Source organism: Gambusia affinis, linkage group LG05 (assembly GCF_019740435.1).
Source record: "Gambusia affinis linkage group LG05, SWU_Gaff_1.0, whole genome shotgun sequence".
Lineage (NCBI taxonomy): Eukaryota > Metazoa > Chordata > Actinopteri > Cyprinodontiformes > Poeciliidae > Gambusia > Gambusia affinis.
The window spans coordinates 10,278,029-10,290,515 of record NC_057872.1 but is presented as its reverse complement, the minus strand read 5'-3'; the positions used below and the strand labels follow the sequence as shown (position 1 = coordinate 10,290,515).

At 38.9% G+C, this 12,487-nt stretch overlaps 1 protein-coding gene across 3 annotated transcripts in view; it reads left to right on the top strand.

Moving 5' to 3' along the window:
- The first annotated feature begins 519 nt into the window (after window positions 1–519).
- The window catches only part of grb10b (growth factor receptor-bound protein 10b), a 71,217-nt gene continuing 59,249 nt past the window's right edge, over window positions 520–12,487 (top strand). For 2 of the 3 annotated variants that reach the window (XM_044117931.1, XM_044117932.1), the window contains exon 1: window positions 540–772. The gene's annotated coding sequence lies outside the window, so the exon portion shown is untranslated. Of the gene's footprint in view, window positions 773–12,487 lie in introns of all 3 variants that reach the window. The other variant, XM_044117930.1, reaches the window with a different exon arrangement.

Genomic DNA, 12,487 nt, shown 5'->3' with positions numbered 1-12,487 from the left:
CTAATCGTAAAATAAATGTAAAATGTTGCAAGTTATTTCTGTTTATTTTTAAACAACTCTAACACATATTCCTGAAAGGAAAAGTCATAACAATCACAATCACAACATGAGAAGCTGCAGAGATGCACAACTCGTGTAAGTTCTGTTATGCACTTCACAAACACGGTCTCTACAGAAGAGAAGAAAGAAATAAGACCTTTGTTGAAAAACATATGTTCAAGTCTTATTTACGATAAACAAACTCGCGAATGAGGAAACGTAAAACACTGTGCGTGGCAGAATAACTCGGCATACTGCCCGGACGACATCATCTTTCTTATCAAACTTGAAAGACCGAGGTGTCCGTATCAGGCTGAAAAGTGGACACTTTTCTTTAGCAGAGGCAGGGAAGCACTCTTCTGCTTGCAAGACCCAACCGCCTCATTATTGAACCATTTTCATGTGGGAGCGGCCTATGCATAAGTGGGAGGAGCTAGTTTGCGCTCCTGTATGTTTGGGTGCGTGTACGTGCGTGTGTCCTCCTCCCTCAGCTGCAGGAGATGAGCTGCCCCGCAGTCTTTGCTGCCGCTGTTTTCTCTCCTTCCTCCTCCTACCTCCTTCTCCTCCTCCTCCTCCTCTCCTCCTCCCGCTGCTTCTGTCTATCTGTCCAGTCTGGGTATGTTGACCAACGTGGCCTGATCGAGCTCCGTAGATTGTCCCCTTCATCTTCACCCTGCCTGGACGTTTTTGTCCCACGAGGATCGGAGCCATCCTGATCTGATCTGGCTTGAAGGTGAGCGCACGTTGCCGGATAAACATGTATTATGTTTCTTACTGATTTACGTGTGTGTGCGCGTGTGTGTAAGTGGATGCAGGACAAAAACGAAAGTGGTGCCTTAGTACACTAAGGAAAAGTTTAATGTGCCGATATGATGACACATGCTGTTTGGGAACTCATGTGCGCACTTTGCTTATCTGCTCAGTGAGAGCCCGCTCCCTCTCTCTGACATCAGCCAACAAGCGGTCATTGAACTTTTAGCCAAGTTGATTCGTCGGAGTGGACTGTTGCTGTCACACCAGTGGGAATCTTCCTCTGGAGATACTTCAGCCTGTTCCGGTGTCTCGAAACATGCCGATGAACTATAGGCTCATGCGCGCTTTCCAAACACCTTCCGACTCTGATCCCGGTGTTCCAGTGGGAGCAGGGTTTTGATCCTTGTTTACAGTTCAGAACACAGAGACCCATCCAGCGGGACTCTGTGGATGTCCACGCTGCACCAGCACCTCCACCCCCCACTTCACCCCACCCCACCCCACCCCACCCCGCGACGCTCCCCGGCCCAACACCTCAGTTCTGAAAGAGTTTCTCTATTCTCGCCTTATCGCTGTTTTCCTTTGGGTAGCATTTTCTTTAGGCTTTGGGAGGGGGGAGAAAGAGGCGTTTTCCCAGAGACACTCCAGTGGTTTCACTGCAGTGGTTCCCAAAGTCGACTCCGGGGATGAGGTCCCTGGGATGGTTCCAGGCGATCCGATCCGAACTGTGTGAGGATCTCTTAAAGTAGCTGCATTTTGGAGATATCTCTTATCTCCAGGAGATTTATAGTCTTGGGTTCGTGGACATTTTTTGTTTGATTTATTTATATATTCCCCCCCTATTTTTTCTCTTGCAGATCTTGCAGCTGCTGGGTTGTTGAAGCAACTGCTTTAAATCTGACCAGATTGTGTAATCTGGGATGAATTTTAATTTTAACTGGTTATTTCTTCAAGTCTTACATGTCCCTTTTTTAAGCTAGCCTATATTAAGTAGTTTGTTACCCATCTGCAAATTTATGCAGTTGACTCCTTTTCATAATGCATTATTGGAGATCTTATTTGCCTTTTCAAAATGTTATCTCTTATTATTTATGGCCATAGGTGCAACTATATAAAATTTCAATTTAACCCCCCATTTAACTTCTCACCTTGCCCCCTTCTCACACACACACACACCCACCCACACGCCCATGCACATGCACACACACACAGACAAAACAACCAAACACAAAAAAATTAAAAAAACTATAGATCTAACATTTCTGAAAACTCCTGAACATTTGCTCTGTATGGTGAAAACTGAAACAAGGATGCACAATATTAGGAGACTAACTGCAATACTTTTCTTTGTTTTATGACTCTTTGTCAGATTTATCATCCCAGCTAATGAAAATATATCAGATGTGGGGAATGAGGCCTGTTTAGACTCCATCCAACTGACGAGACATATTACTGATATGCAGAGCATGAAGGCCTGCCAATTGAAATATATTTTCCTACAAATTATATCCAGACAGTCCTTTGGATCTATGCAACTGCACACACTGATATTGCATTTCTGACCATGACTGAAAGTTTTATAGGGACGATTTCAAAAGGGCCTCTTTTTTGTGACCTAGGGATTGCAGTGTGGCAATATATATATGCATGGATGTATAAAAATGAGCTTAGTTAGTATCAGTGTTACTGTAATTGTTTTATTTCAAGGCAGTCATATTGGAATTCATCGTTAAAGATTGTAAGATGCTCTTGACTTTTCCTCCTGTAACATTTTGCTAATTAAATGTGGAAATTTCAACATATGGGTAAAATGTTACAGATAAGTGAGCTCATCCTTCAACCAATCAAACATCACTAATTGATAGCAAGCTACTTTTCTTTCATTTTTTGTGACATATCACAACAAATAATGTTCAAATTGCAAAGCATGTTTTTTCTGAGGTACATAAAAACTTTTGGAAACATTACTTGCTACTGTAGGTTAACATGTACTTCTGAAATCGCATTGCCATATCGAGCTTCAACTTGCACACTTCCCTTTTATTTGGTTTGTTTTAAAAGCATATTGCAGCAAATCTCATAACAGCAGTGATGCACTTACTGGTCCAAATTACAGTCCAGTAACAAATGAAACCAGAAGAGGGAAGGAAAAGATGAAAGATAGTCCTCTGTGTAGGATGTGGGGACGTCTAGCAGCAGAAACTGGTAGTAGCAACAAAATACCCGTCCCCAAACACCCTAAAGTACTCACACTACCAAGATAGAATAGCGGTAGTACACTATAGTGTACTATGTAGAACGATGTAGTGTTGCATTACACTACATAGTACTAATGTGTTTTGCATTACACACATTAATGCAACACTACATAGTTGATAGATTAAAACACAGGTAAAAAAGTTAATAAATTCAAATGTTTAATATGAGGAAAAATCCCATAATTAATGTTTTACTGTTTGAAACACCGCTTGTGAATACCTTATAGTTCAATGTCCTGCCTGTGCCTTGTTTTAAGCTCGAAACTCACTCTGTCTTATATTTCCAAAGCACCACATTCTTAAGGTTTTACCTGCCACAAGGACCACTAATGAAAACTAACACTAAATCTCATACAGCTCAAATAATCTGTTTTATTATTTTACACATTCCTGAAAGACTAAATAAACTCAAGTCCAGTTTTCAATATTTTTTTTTCTTTTCTTGTTTAATTGTGTTCTTATCGCGCCTGGACGTTAGAAAAGTAATGAATTAAAACTCGAGCCAGAGCTTCAGAGGTTTTGTGGTTATTTTATTTATGCTTTTTGCCCCATAGCAATTACTCAGGGTACATATTAGTAACTGAAAAAATCCATTGTTGGTTTACCTTCTCGGTCCACTGAAGTTGGAAAATATGTTTGAAAACCTTAGCATGCAAGACATGAAAGAATAACAAACATTCATAATTATTTTAACCAAATTGTGGTAGATTATGAAATGAGTAGCTTTTTTAATAAATACGTTATGCCCTCTGATCGACTGGTATTGTGTCCTGGATGGATCTGACAATGACTAACTACAATGATTTATGCAACTTTTTGAAAACCTCCGTTTTAAAGTAATGAAAGCATCTTAATTCTAAGCAGCGACAGACGGCCCTCACACCTTGACACCGCTGCAGCTACTTCAGAGTGTTGACAACTTGGCATAAATTACTTGCCTTTAGCCATTAGGTTATTCTCATGGTTTCCTATTCTTCACAATTGAAAACTTACTATTTTGCCTTTTTGCAAATAGTCTAAATTTTACAGGCTGGGATTCTAAACTTAAAGAAATACAGGCCAACTGCAGTCAGCACAGATATAAAATATTCAGTATAATCCTTTGGTATGTGTAGAAACAGGCTTATTGTGTGTTAACTGCTAGAAAGAGTCACACACTTGCTGTGGTTGTCTTCTCTTGGAGATGATTTTCTGTTTTCTTGAAATGGTGTTTTGTGGTCATATCACTGTGCGCATGGCAACCAACCAATGGAGCTGGGATCTCTTTCACCATTCTGCTATTTCAAGTCCATGTTAAGCACAGGCATGATGGGGCAGGAACTTTGCATGATTGTTGGCTGCCAGAAGGCTGATGAGTGCTGCAATTGCAAGTAATTATACAATAACTTTACTCAGATTGCCTTCGTTTCAGACAGTCAAACCCTTGGTTTTGAACTCAGATGCTGCCTTCTGCTTGTACAGTGTGTTCAAAATCCTGAGTATCCAAACGTTTAGACGCTCCTTTTAGTTTCTACTTGGGGGACATGAGCTTCTGGTCATGCTGCAGGCAGCATTCCATCAGGTCTTGCGTCAGCCAGCGGTCATTCAGCACTGGTTGGGCTGGGCTTATACGCTGTTAATACTCCCTCACTGATGTCATGACACCATTAACCCAATCCACAGCACAGTCCATGTCATTGGATCTGAGTGGATTTAAATGTGAAGCAATGACACCTAAGGTACCAGAATGCTATGCATGGCTGTCAGTGTTGGCAAAAATAAACCGGGCATGTTGGGAAGTGTTATTTTATTTAATTTTTTTCAAGTTTAAGTATTGACGCTGTTGCATAAGCAGGCTTAATTTAGCAGACGTTCATATTCCACAAGGTGTTGCAGCCTAAGACCGTTTCTGTTTGTGTGTGTTTGTTTCGCAACTTGGTGTAACTATTAAATGAGCATATTTAGTGATAGTCTGTTTCTAACAGATAAAATATTTGCCAGAATGAAAAACCTTGTGGTGTACCCTGGTCCCTCCTCTTCTTCCACCCTGTAAATATGGACCTGTCCAAACCAGATTCTCACCACTTTCCACTTTTGACCTAAAATGATGCAATGCTTACTTGTCTAAGTACAGTGGATTGAGTTTCTCAATGTCTGGTTCTGGTCCAAATATGTCTGAGAGCCTGAGTGAGAGTTAAGAATGTTGCGTTTATTTGGTGGGTAACTGAACACCTGAGGTACCATGGGCTCAGGTAGCTACAGGTAATGTAATGTTGATGCAACATGATGACATAGCGATTCTTCATGTGTGTGTACTGCTGAACTCGACACCTCTCTTCTTCAGTTTACTTTTACCCAATTATTCATCTGTTTACCCCATTGCGTGGTGTAGTTTCTCCTTTTTATCCTGTTTTTTCTCTGTTGATCAGAGCCCTTATGGAATATGCCAAGAGAAATCATATCAAACTATTGATAAAAGAAGATTTCTTTTGTTAAATTTAGGGTGGACCAATCCTAACCTGGTGTCTATTTTTTAATCTCTATATCTTGTAAAGGTTAGACCTGCCGATTTATATTTTAGCCGATTTCAATCTCTTGAAGAACTTTAAGGTATCATTTATCTACCTTAACTTTGATATTTTAGAGAAGCCTGCAAATATTTCCAATATCGACATTGTTCACCACAGAGGCTCAATAGGATGAAATGTAACAACTTCCATTGACTTTGTTCCGCCTGCTTGTTATGTGCTGAAAGCCTTGCTCTCTTGAAAATGGATGATCTGTCTCAATATGTAGAAAACAAGTTTCCTGGTAAATAGCTTTTCTAATCTTTGTGCCACCTCTAAATGTATTTTTGACCACTTGAGCGGCACAGAAAATAGTTAACTTTCGGGATTTTTCTACATAGCAGAGAGTTCACTTATCGAACAAGTTGTCCTACTTGTAAAGCCGGTCAACATAAGTTCAAATGATACTGAAAAAAAAAATAAAATCTTTCATTCTTGTACGTTTTTAGGTTTTGCATATTTGACAGTGTACAGTCTAAGTAATGAGTTTATGAGTTTATGAGTTTCTTTTCACTTTTAATAATTATTCCAAGGGAACTGGCTCTTGAGGTTTAATGAGCTACACAGTAGTAGTACATTTAAATTAGACTTATACTGAGTCCTTGCTGATATGTTTTTTTTTTCCTAACTTGTTTGCATTCCTGAGTAACTTAAATATATCCTCTTCCCCACTTTCCTCCAAGTGGACACCTAGATAGGAGACATGTTTCATTTAAGTAAAACAAGGTCAACTTTATTTGGGTTTGAAAGCCTGTTTTGGTTTAGCCGTGACACATGCACAGATGCAGTTATGGCTTTATTAGCTCCTATTTACCATTGGCCGTTGGAGGGAGGGGAGGGGGTACTACATCATTTAGTTGCAGTCATGTTGTCACTACAGCACCAGACAGACCAACACGGCGGCCAACTTTACGAGCGTTGCTGCTCCCAAGCCCCGTCCATTCATCTGTGCTATTGCATAACTCGCGGTTCTCCCAGGCGGCCGAATGACATCCTCATCCAATTAGGCACTGTCCACATTTCCAAAAGGTTTTTCTCCCAGAGCGGCGCTATTCAGCCTCCCCCGGCATGACATTAGGCCCTCTCTTATAGCCCCACTTTACGCTGCTGCTCCCAAATAATGAAAGCTGCCAGTTAATGACTAATCAACATGTGCAACAAGCACATCCAGTGAAGAGTGACTGCCGTCTCATCTGTTGATTGAAACAGAACACAAGGATGCTCTGTTAAACTCTCTCCGTCCATAACGGAGAACTGGATTGCTGAAGAAACATGTGACAGTTTTGTAAATCTCATGATTTAAAAATGAATCTCCTATATTTTTTAGGGGCTAAATGAAATGTTCTCTCACTGAGTCGTTGAAAAAGTTTTTTTTTATTTTTTATTTTTTTTTATTTTTAAATCAATAAAACTTGGAGGTACTTGTGCAAAAGAGTTGTAGGAATCTAAAGTGGCTGGAGGATCATGTCGTAGACAAGTGGATGTAGCTCTTTGCCCATGACTCCCTCCATTAACATGTTTAAAATATACTTCTTTAAATTATTTTGATTACTAATAATTGGAGCCCCCTCTCCTCCTGCCTTTAGTTTGCACTTAGTGCATTGATTTTACTCCCTTCTCCGCTACACACACTGAATTGGAGCTGTTCCGCTTCTTCAATGAACACGCTGTTTATGTTGTGGACCAACATGTACAAGACGAGGGAAAGAGTGAGACTGGGGGTGTGTTGGGGGTCCTGGGCAATGCTCGGGTGAATATATTTAGGGGAGGGGTAGAGCTGGTGTGTTTTGCAATGGGAGCCAACATGTGGGAGCTTAGTTTGGTGGGTGTGGTAAGTGAGAGGGGGCGTCACCCTCGTCTGATCTATTCAGTCTTTCCAGGACGACGGCTTTTGATTACTTTTTTGAATTTTTAGTACAACCCCTATATTGCTTTTCAATATACTTCAACAAGTTTACTTGTAAATTGTGTTTATTTCCTACATGTAATGAGTGCACTGCACCAAAGCTGTTCTTTAAAATAACACCAGCCTGGGGTGAGGGTAGTGAAAATCAAAGCAGTGAAACAGAAGACATTAAATGCTAAAGGATCAGCAGATCACTCCTGGGACATGTGTGCAAGTGAAACTCTTTTGAATTACACACTGACATATGAGCTCTTCTTATTGGTATAAATTATTGATAAACCCTCTTCATACATGTGGAAATGCACTAGAGAGATTCTTATTTCTAAATTTTCAGCCTGCTGATATAAGATTTTCTCAGTGATTTACTATTTTACATACATGATTTGACTCTCTTCATATAGTGAAATGAATTAGAACAGAATAAGAAAATAAACTACTTCATTCGCTAACAGCATAAACTCACTGATTTTTGGCATGATAATGGCACCATATTTCAGGCTCTTTTCTGTCTTTCACATACAGTTTCTTGTCTAATGGCCTTATAATCTTTTTCATATCCTCTATGTTTGCTTTTAAACACCTTACTTCTTTGGCTTACAGTTTCAGTGGCTTGACGTATCCATGTGTGTCTGAAACTGAAGTAATAATGAGCATTTTGTGGAACAAGTTCTGTCAAGTATATGTTTCTTTTTCTATGCCCCGATGGCGTATAGTCGTCTGCCTTGCGATGGAGTCTATAGAATTCACATTGTTGCTCTATTTTAGGAGGAGTATATTGCTTTTCTTCTGCAGTGTACTTCTGAAGTTTACTTCTTTTTTTTTAGCCCATATTTGAGAATCACCTACCTATCTGCAATTGAACATTTAAAGGCCTGGAAAAAAAAAAAAAATCCCCAAAACTGGTCATAAAGGGATTGGCAGAATTAATCAGAAAGTAGGTTCTGTGAGTTGATCATCATCGGTGCAGACAAAGCGTCTGCCTAGCTAGGCCACGATTGCATAGCAGTTAGATAAATTATGCAGTTGTGTATTAAACATGTACCATATGTAGCCTCTTAGGTCAATGCATGGGTGCAAAACATACATGGGAACGTGGCTCAACTGGAGGTCCTGTGCTACGTATGGTACGTTTGTTAACTGGTAAAAGATCAACAAGTCGAGCCGACAAGTGGCTGTTTCCAGTCACCAGGCAGCGTTTAAGCTTTCTTCATCTGAATCATGTCTATTTAGATTGTAGGACAGGCTGCTATTGTTATCAGTGCTGTTAAAACTTTAATCAAGTCGGAGCAGCAGTGCTGTTAGTGCTCTGCTGCTCCAGCTAAAAAGCCATCTGCCTAATTAAGATACATGAAAATAGCCCACTCTTAATCAGTGTGGGCCTCTCTGTTGCAAGTAGTGCAACTGTCAGCAATCAGTGCCAGATGAAGACATTTCTTATTCTTTCTGGTTTGCGTGATCATGCTCTAGGCAGATCATTCTCCCCGCCCCCTGGGTGCAGCACTGTGTCTTTCAAGGCCTTCAACATTACTACTTTGAGATGAGAGACGTCAAGCCTGTTCCAGCTGTATTGTGTCTCGAGGGATGCCCCAGGGCTGCAGCAGGACTCCATAGATCACACTTGTGCTTTGAGCCTCATTATCTAAGGATGAATTAAACAAAGGGGGGAAAAAAAATCAATCACTGCACGTTAAACTCTGTTTGAGGACTTGACACCTTCTAATTGTGAAATGAACTAACTTGGCATGAATGTTCTGAAATAAATTGGAACCGACAGCCTCTGCACTACACCACAATACCATCATAAAGTTTCAACAGTTTATCTTATTCTCTTCATCTACAGTTTCTAATTACACCCTCACTTCCGTTTTCTTGACAGATTTGCCGTGAAGATTTCTCAATTAAAAATGGTGTGTATAAAGTTATTAGGGAGTGACTGGGAAGTTATTCTGAACCATACTGGAGTTGTTGGAAATTGACCATCTACAAACATGGGTTAGCATCTCACAAGAGCTTTTGTGTGTAAGATAGAAAACAAGCCCATGTAGATTTGAAGCTTACGTAGCTTGAGAGATAAAACACTTACTTTAATCTCTTTAAACAAAGTCACCACACCACCTGACTTCCTACGGCAATAAATGTCACCTTTTGACCCCGTGGAAGTCTAGAAGGAGGCTTTCATGCCCTTTCTGCGTGGGTGTGTATGTATCTTGGGCGTCCTCACAAACATTAAAATAATCTGTTATTCTTAACTTTCTCAAAGCCATCTTGTTTGCAGTTCTTGGAAGGCCATATCATGAGGCTGGAGCCTGCTGTGTTCATATCTTTTGTTTGCTCCACTGTTCCAAAGATGACTGAGGAGAGCTAAAACGTTTCACCCTATGCTGTGTCCATTCCAGTGGACTCTAGAACCCAGAGATTAATTTTATTGCATGTGTTTGTCTAACTCCATTCCAAATGAAGTTAGACAACATGTTATGTTTATTGTGATTAGCTTTGAGAAATATATATTTTAAATTTAAATTTCTCTTTAGCATTGGTGTTTGTTGCTGTGAGCATCCATAGAGGCCATTATGGTTGAGTGTATTATTCATTGTTTTCATTAGAAAATAAAATAAAAAACTTTTCCTGCTATTTGCAGGCTTTTTGAAACTGCATATTTTTGTAATGAGAATGTACCGAGTTGATAAATCAACTGGTATAACTTTTTTAGTTGTAATACTCAAGTGGGCATCCATTTATCACTTTGGTGTTTCAGCAGAACTATTTTATCGTCATTGTTTTTAACTTGTGTTTTAGATGTGTCTGTGGGATCTATGTTAAATTAATGGATTGTAAACTCGGGGAAACTTTCTGCACAGTTTTCCTTTCGTACTGTTTTTCTTGTCTGGTGAGTCTCTAAGCAACTGATAGTCACCTCTACAAAAAGAGAAATCTTTAGGTCTTTAGCATTTTTCTCTCTAGCCTTAATATCCTAGGCTTCATGTGATCTTCAACCTCCCTGGTATCTCTTCACGGTTTATCACTTCACATTGTTAAAGCTGGATCCTTGAGATGTAAGCACATACCGGGTTACTTACTGCTATACTACCTAATCTTGTGCCCCTGGTTCTTTGTAATGATCAGTTACACAACACCTTGCTGTCTTAGTTGATAACAGTTCTCATGAACCAAGGTCAAATTCAGCAGTTCGCAGAAAACTTAGAACTTCATTGTGACAGAGACTCAATAAGTGGATGCTGTATTAGATTTCTTAAGGCTACCATTCATTGCAAGTAAATGAAATTAACTTGAGCAGAGGAATCCCCCGTTGAGATAATTCTCTTACCACTAATGGCTTTATAACTCTAGTTCAGTGCTGTACAATATTGCCATTGTAGCTCATGAACAACAAATTTACAAGTGAACTTTAATGGGGCTGAATTCATTTTTAGTAAGTGAACTTTGTTTTTTCAGTCATTTTTGAATGCTTCCTGAAATGCCCAGTTTATAATTTGCTTTTGTAACATAGAGTAACATGTTCAATAATTTCACAAATGCATATTTGAGTAAACTCAACCTTGTAAAACCTTTTGTAAAAACACAGCACGTCTGCAAAAATAATGATAAAAAAAATGGAAGCAAAGTCATTATCTCTGTTTTGTGCACAAGCTATGCAAATATAGTTGGTTCTGATTAGTTTCTTTTTTGTTTTGTTTAATTTTTTTTGGTTCCTAATTTTGTAAGATTGCAAGGTCAGTGTAAGATTTCTAGGCACAGAACAGAGCTGGTCACATGACTTGCTAAAGTATGTACAATAGCATCCAATTCTGACTCTTTTACTCCATCAACAGATTATTAGGAAATTATTTTTGCTAAATTAATAAAATAATATTTATGACCTAAAATCCATTTTTGTGGATGACAATATTATCGTCATCGTCATTTTCATCAAATGTTTATTCCAGACATATAAAATGGTCAGTAGTAAATGGATAATAAGTATAAAAAAGACATACATGTTAATACATTCTAAAAAAAATCTATGTCACATAATCTTGTACAAATAAATGAAGTTGCCAGTTGTTCCACAGTCTTGAGGTAAATCTGACTGAACTCAGAGCAGGGTTTACTAAAATTGCAAATATATTATTGTCTGACACAGGTAATCTACACAATGCATTGTACATAAGATTCCTGAACACAGCTGGACATGTGGGTACAGCATTATTTACAAGCATTTTGACTATGCCTCATACCACATAAAGTTTCTGCATGCTGAATGTTTTGTATCGACGCCACAAATGGGGAGTGTATAGTGGAGTACAAAAGGCTTTTAAAAACGGTATCTTTACCGAGGATGAATACATATCAAGTTTTCTGATCAGCATATTAGCTAGGCTTCGACAAAAGGGCAGCAATGGCAAAACATTTACTTTGTAAAGCGGCAGCATGTTTCACCTGGGGGGGCAGCTGGTAAAATCAAAAATTGTAGACCAACAGCATGTGTTGAGAGTGCAGATTGAAGGTCCAAATGCAGAAACTAAACACAAACTAAATATTCTACTCAACCTTAAACAGAGTGTACTTCTTCCACAGCACATGGCCAGATAAAGCCAGCACTTATGCATTATTATTGAACAACAGACAATAATACATACAATTGTTGAAACTTTCCCAACAGTTTGAAAAGATTTTTCCAACTGCTGTGTTACAAGAATGAAAATAAAATTTATTCAGTTTGAATGACCCTTTTGAATCTTTCTAACTATAGAAAAAAAATTAAAGTTAGAATGATCTGTATTACGCATGAAATAGATTAGGTTCTTTTTGTACTAATAAATAGTTTTCAAAACATCTGGTCTGTCATAGAAAAACTTTGGCAGTCTTATTTTTACAAAGGACATAATTGAAGTCCACCTTTGCATTTGAAGTTCCCCATCTAACATGATCCCCTATGCAAGGTTCAGCAAACATTACTTTAATTAATCCTCATGCTGTAACTTCCC